General features: G+C 43.8%; 1 protein-coding gene across 1 annotated transcript in view; it reads left to right on the top strand.

The window, feature by feature from the left end:
* The first annotated feature begins 2659 nt into the window (after window positions 1-2659).
* fez1 (fasciculation and elongation protein zeta 1 (zygin I)) overlaps window positions 2660-6428 on the top strand; it is a 44325-nt gene continuing 40556 nt past the window's right edge. The window contains exon 1 of the mRNA XM_061803345.1: window positions 2660-2951. The gene's annotated coding sequence lies outside the window, so the exon portion shown is untranslated. The remainder of the gene's footprint in view (window positions 2952-6428) is intronic.

Raw genomic sequence — 6428 nt, 5'->3', positions numbered from 1 at the left:
TATGCGGATCTTTTGCTACGTTATGAGAGAAACCGATTACGTGGTACGCCCCAAACTATTTTTTTTTAGTGGCTGTATACACGCCTACCTGTCATTTGGAACCCACGAAGCTCTCGTCCTTTGCACCCGTGCAATCCATTTTTCGCGACGAACTGGGTTGCTTGCAAAATTATGAAGGGCAAATCCATCCTCCCGAGTGTTCAAGCAATGTTCAGCAATGCAATGAGCCGGCATTTTGGCTAACACGCTACCTTCCAGGAGGTAAAACTAATGGAAACAAATGAGTCCACTAGGGGGCGCCTCTGTCCTGTACGTCACTTCCTGCAACAGGAGGATAGATTTGCCCTTCATAAATTTGCAAGAGAGCCGGTTCGTCGTGAAAAATGGATTGCACGGGTGCAGAGGACGAGAGCTTCGTGGGTTCCAAATGACAGGTGTGTATACAGCTACTAAAAAAAAATAATAGTTTGGGGTGGACCACGTAATCTGTCTCTCATAACGTAACAAAACATCCGCGTACGTATGACAGGCGTGCTAAATGTGTCGATGTGCACGTTGGACCCCGTCGGGCTCACGGGCGAAGGCTGCTGCGTCGCCTCCTCAGCGCAGGATGAAGGCTGCCGACAATGCCACACTCAGCCGCGTGCGACGACAATGCCGTAAAGCGCCCCAGCTCGATCGTATTGTTCATCGCGGACGGCGGCGGCTATAAACAACGCCCTAAAGCAGCCTGGCTCGGCTCCGTGATCAGCCAACTCAGCTCCCAAAATGATGGCTCATCTCCACCGCAGAAGTGGATCGAATGGGCAGGCGGTTTGGCCGTGATCCCATATCATCTGATTATGGCTCGAAACAATGGGGCAATATTGCCCCAGTGACTTCACTCGGTTTTGTGATGTTCTCTTCTTCGAAAAGAGCTTCCGTGTCACAAGGGGCGTGTTCGTCTGCCGTAGTAGGGTCCACCGCGTGTTTTCATTGACGAATGTCCGGGGTGACGGCACGGGCAGGGGATGCAGACAATATGGCGACCACTTGGATGTCATAGAATGACACTTCGGCAACTTTGCGCATGGATGACGCGCTCTCCGCTCATATTTATTTTTTCGTATAGACATTGAAGTGAATAATGTTATATGTATTTTTCATCACAATATCTATTTTAGAATGTTTATAGGGATCAGACTTGATCTTTAATATCCACTAGCATTGACACATTTTCCCGCCCCCCCCCTTTCCAGCAGCTTGATTTAAGACGATTAGCCCAATTATATTAGAAGGCAGGATAGGTTGATATCACCAGTTGCCAGTGTTCTGAATAAGACACGGCATGATTTTATAGCAGTAGTCTGACATTGGGTGGCCGACTGGTCAGCAGATCTGCCTCACAATTCTGAGGACTCTGGTTAAAATGCGGTTTTCTCCTATATTTCAAATAGATGCATGCTGGGGTAATTGAAGACCTGAATTTTTCATAGGTGCGAGCCTCAGTAATTCTCCAAATATGCCCTTCAATTGGCTGGCGACCAGTTGAGGGAGTGCCCTGCCTCTTAGTCAGAGTCAGCTGGTATGGGTGCCAGCACACCTATGAGAATAAGCGGTATGGAAAATGAATGGATGGATATGAAGTCCGACATTGCAAGCACATTATGATATTTTCAAAATTATTTGGCTGTCAAAAGCGTAATCCAGTGATTCCCAAACAGTGTGCCGGGGTACATTAGTGTGCCGTGAGCGCTCTTCAGGTGTGCTGTGGGAAGTTATCCAATTTTATGGAATTGCTAAAAGAAACATTTATTCCAAGAAATAATGTATCTTTATTCATTTATTGATGCCAGTGAGGCACAATGACAGAACAAAAAATCCTCTTCTATTAGATGGCAGGAAGTACATACAGTAATTAATCAATCCATTTTTGGTGACATTTACTTTTGTTGGTGTGCCGTGGGATTTTTCAATTTTAAAATATGTGCCTTGGATCTATAAAGGTTGGAAATCACTGGTGTAATCCATAAAATCTGCTCCTATCGGAGTGCTGGATATCCTTTTTAGTGCTAATTGTGTGTGTGTGTGTATATGCATATTGCCATTTAGCAGAGGATTCGTCAACAGAGGATTTAACCCCAACCACAGATTGAAAACAGATGAAGCAGATTTCAAATTGAGTCTGAACATATTGCCACAAGGAAATTGTGTACTTTTCCAACATGTTAATTTCTTATTCATTTGGTTTTGAACTTTCAAGTTAAAAATTATTTGCTTATTCACATTTTACATCTTTATCTTAACCTCTTTGAAATGATCATGTTCACTCTTAAAATATTTAATATAATATCAATCCTCAACAATGATCCCTCACCGTGCCTTTTCAGCCATATTTTGGACCATTTTTTTTATTTCTTGGAGCTGAATATTTTTCAGAATGAAAATGGTTAAGTAACAGAAGAGAACAGATGGAGTGATACTATCCATCCAGTATCTTTGTATCTAAGATTGGCAGCTGGACGGAGTGTTACCTTCACATGCAGAAACATCCCCTTCCCCCAAGCCTCCCACTCCATGAATATTTGGGCATGAAAGCTTGCATTGAGAAGATGACAAAGGGAGAGAGGGATGGCGGTAAGGAAAGAGCGGAGGGAGGGGCTGAGCTGATGTCGTCACAGGATGCTTGTTGCGTAGGCGCTGTGTGAGCTGGGCTGGCTGCCTATTGATGGCAAAACAAGGGTGTCTGTGAGCAAACGGGTGAGGGAAGGGTGACGGACAGAGCTTAAAGCCACATCTGAGCTTAAAGCCACATCTAGAGTCCTCTCACTTTTTACTATTTAGCCTCTAGTCACTGGATTGAATGTAGCATCCTTTCATCGGTGAGATTTGCAATCCAGTGAGCCTGAGACACCGCCTATTCCTGCCTGAGAAGGTACTGCCAACAAACAGAAGGATCACATCCACTGCAGGTAATCCTCAGTCCGTTACTCATTTCACCGTGCCCGTGCCCTGATTGTGGTTCCCATTCTGCTTCACCATCCATCCATCTATCTGGGCTTTGTATGGAAGGTTCCCTCCATCTTTCATTCCTCTATTGTAGCTTCTCTTTTCACCCTCGCCACAATCCATGGTTTCTCTCGCCGATGAGCTAATGACATACTCTCGCTTGCTAGCCATTACTAGCTCTAAGTTACACCCCCATCTGAACACTGATTCAAAGTGGAATCCAATTCAAAGCATTTTTGTATAATAAGTAGGTATGTATATTGTGTGAAAATACATCTGAATCACTTGACCGGTATTTTCAATATATTTAAAAAGGTCCTTAATATGTGTTTTGAGTTAGAACAGCTAATCATTAAATGTATATGTAGTGATGAGTAAAGCAAAACTGGAGTTGTCATTTCAGTTGAACCACAATCTGTAAAAGTGGTGTCTAGATCCCTCTCAATGTAACCTGAACCATGATTGGTGACTTCCATCACTGTGGATCAAATCAGAGGCTCTCTTTGGAAAAGCGTGATAAAAATCTGCTGACACACATTCTTGGCAAACGCCGAAGGTATGAATTTCAGACACACGTGGATCATATCCTCTTTTATGAACACATTGGTTGTGGGTTTGTCTTAGCATTATAAAATTGACCTGGTAGGGGACAGAATGACAACAATATGACTGTAAATATGGAAACTGCAATTATTTGGACTCCTTTTAGTTTTATAGTATCTTAAATTACCTGAGGATTGATTTTATTTTCTGTTAGTCCCATTGAGAATTGAATTTTTCGGGGGGAAAAAATGCATCATCATCTTGGTTAAAACAACCCTAACTTATTCAACCTCTTTTGATTTTCTACGTTGGACTTTGGATCTCTCAGTTTCACACAAACACTTACAGCTAATATACTGTGCTACTGTAGTGCTATTAAGGCTACACCTCCTGGATGCACTGTGCATTCCTCCATCACAGATAATTTCTTACTAATCTGCGACAGCAATAAATAGCATTCATGTCACACAATTAGATTTCAGGAACTACATCCACTTTATTTGATCTATTATACAAAGAATTAAGAACCACAATAATACAACATATGCAACAAGTTTGTCTTCATTCATTGAATGAAACTCAGTCATCCTCATCTATGAAGTAAACCTATGAATTCTCATAAATTTCCACACACGTACAGAAATGTACATGAAAAAGTATCGACACACTTCTCAAATTCCTTTTTTGGGGGGAAGTTTCTCCACTTCAATTTTTAAAATCCTAAAACAAATGTCTGCCTTTTGGCCACTGGCCAGCTCACACTGCACACGACCACTGTGCCCCCTCCAATAGGTGGTGAACCATTGGAAGGGGGACCTATGTAACCCTTTTGGGCTGTTCCTGCCGAAGCCCAATAGGTGCAGTCCCGCTCTCTAGGCGCTCAGCTTCAAGCCCCACCTCCAGGCTCGCTCCAGAGGGGGGCCTCGGTGACCCAAATCCGGGCAAAAGAAACCCAGATCCAATAATTTTATTTCCCATAGGGGTTTTTAGAATTGTACTTTGGCTGGTCATGGGATTTAGCCCAACCAGTCTGCATGTGTTTTGTGGACTTGGAGAAGATGTTTGATCGTTTCCCTCAGGGAGTCCTGGGGGTTGTCCTTCAGGAGTATGGTGTACTGAATCTTTGATATAGGCTGCTTGGTCCCTGTACGACCGATGTCAGTTTGGTCCCCATTGTCGGTAGTTTGGTCCACATTGTCAACAGTCAAACTCATTTCCTGTGAGAGTTGGACTCAGCCAAGGCTGGCGTTTGTCACCGATTCTGTTCAGAAATTTTATGGACAGAATCTCTTGGCGCAGCCAAAGCGTACAGGGGCTCCAGTTTGGTGGCCTCAGTATTGCATCAATGCTTTCTGCAGATGATGTGGTTCTGTTGACTTCATCGGGTCGTGATCTTCAACTCTCACTGGAGCGATTTGCAGCTGAGTGTGAAGCGGCTGGGATGAGAATCAGCACCTCCAAATCTGAAACCAAGTTCCGAGATTGGAAAAGGGTGGCGTGGCCTCACCAGGTTGCAAATGAGATGTTTCCCAAAGTGGAGGAGTTTAATTATCTTGTTCACGAATGAGGGAAAAATGATGTGGGACATCATCAGGAAGATCGTTGCAGCATTTGCAGTGACCCAGGCTTTGTATTTGTTCGTTATGGTAAAGAAGGAGCTACAGTGCCGTGAAAATGTATTTGCTCCATCCTGATTTCTGTTATTTTTTTTTTTTTTTGGGCACATCAATCACACACCAATGTTTCAAATCATTAAACCTATTTTAATATGAGAGATGACCCAAGGAAATACAAAATGCAGTTTTCAAATGACAATTCAATTTATTAAGGCACAAAAAAATCCAAACCTTTTCAACCCTCTGTAAAAAAGTAATTGCCCCTCCCCACACTGACACACACACACACACACACCACACACACACACACACACCTTTTACTAACCACAAATTTGGGAAAGGTGATTTAAATTTCACAAGCCGCACCCAAACCTGATTGCCACCATACTTATTTGTCATGATCCTCCCGCTCCAGCCCGGGCTGTGCGGGTGCCCGCGCGGTCGCGCTAATTGGGAGGCACACACCTGCGCCTCATGCGGGCTGATTATCCCGTGTATATATATATATATATATAGGACCCCGATGACGACTGGTGCTCCGCCAGATCATTGAGGTTCATGTCCCGTTCCAGTTCCCCCGTATCTCTGATCGTATTCCTGTGTGTACCGACCTCCGCCTGTTCTCCGACTGACCCCATAAGCCTGACTCCTTTGACACTTCTGCCTTCCTTGATCGATCTCATGTGTACCGACTCGTGCCTGCCCGCTGATTACCGCTGCTATACCTGACTGCCTGCCCGATCCCCGACCTAGGATTAATAAACGTTTTTCCCGAATTACATCTGCGTCTCCCGTGTACTCCTGCATTTGGGTCCACCCTCCGTTCCGATGGGTCATGACATTATTGAATCAAGAAATCGCTTAAATATAATATGTCAGAGAACTTTAAATAGATTATAAGATTTTAAGAACCAATGCATCTTGCCATGATCCAAAGAAATTCAATAGGAAATTGGGGAGGGGGGAGTGATTATTCCGAGTGCGACGACGACTCAGCCAGGTGGTCACAATAGTACCTCAAACAACATCTAGAGACCTGCAGGCCTCGCTGGCCTCAGTTAAGTTCAGTGTTTATGAGTCTACCATTAGAAAGCCACTGGAGAAAAATGCTATCCATGGGAGAAGTCCCAGGCGAAAAAAACAGCTCTCAGCAAAGAATACAAAGACTCATCTCACATTTGCCCAAAAAAATCTTGATGATCCTCAAGATTTTTTGAGAAACATTCTGTGGACTGATGAGTCAAAAATTGAACTTTTTGGAAGGTGTGCAGCCTGTTACAT

This window comes from Syngnathoides biaculeatus, chromosome 18 (assembly GCF_019802595.1).
Source record: "Syngnathoides biaculeatus isolate LvHL_M chromosome 18, ASM1980259v1, whole genome shotgun sequence".
NCBI lineage: Eukaryota > Metazoa > Chordata > Actinopteri > Syngnathiformes > Syngnathidae > Syngnathoides > Syngnathoides biaculeatus.
This window is presented reverse-complemented; position numbering and strand designations above follow the sequence as displayed.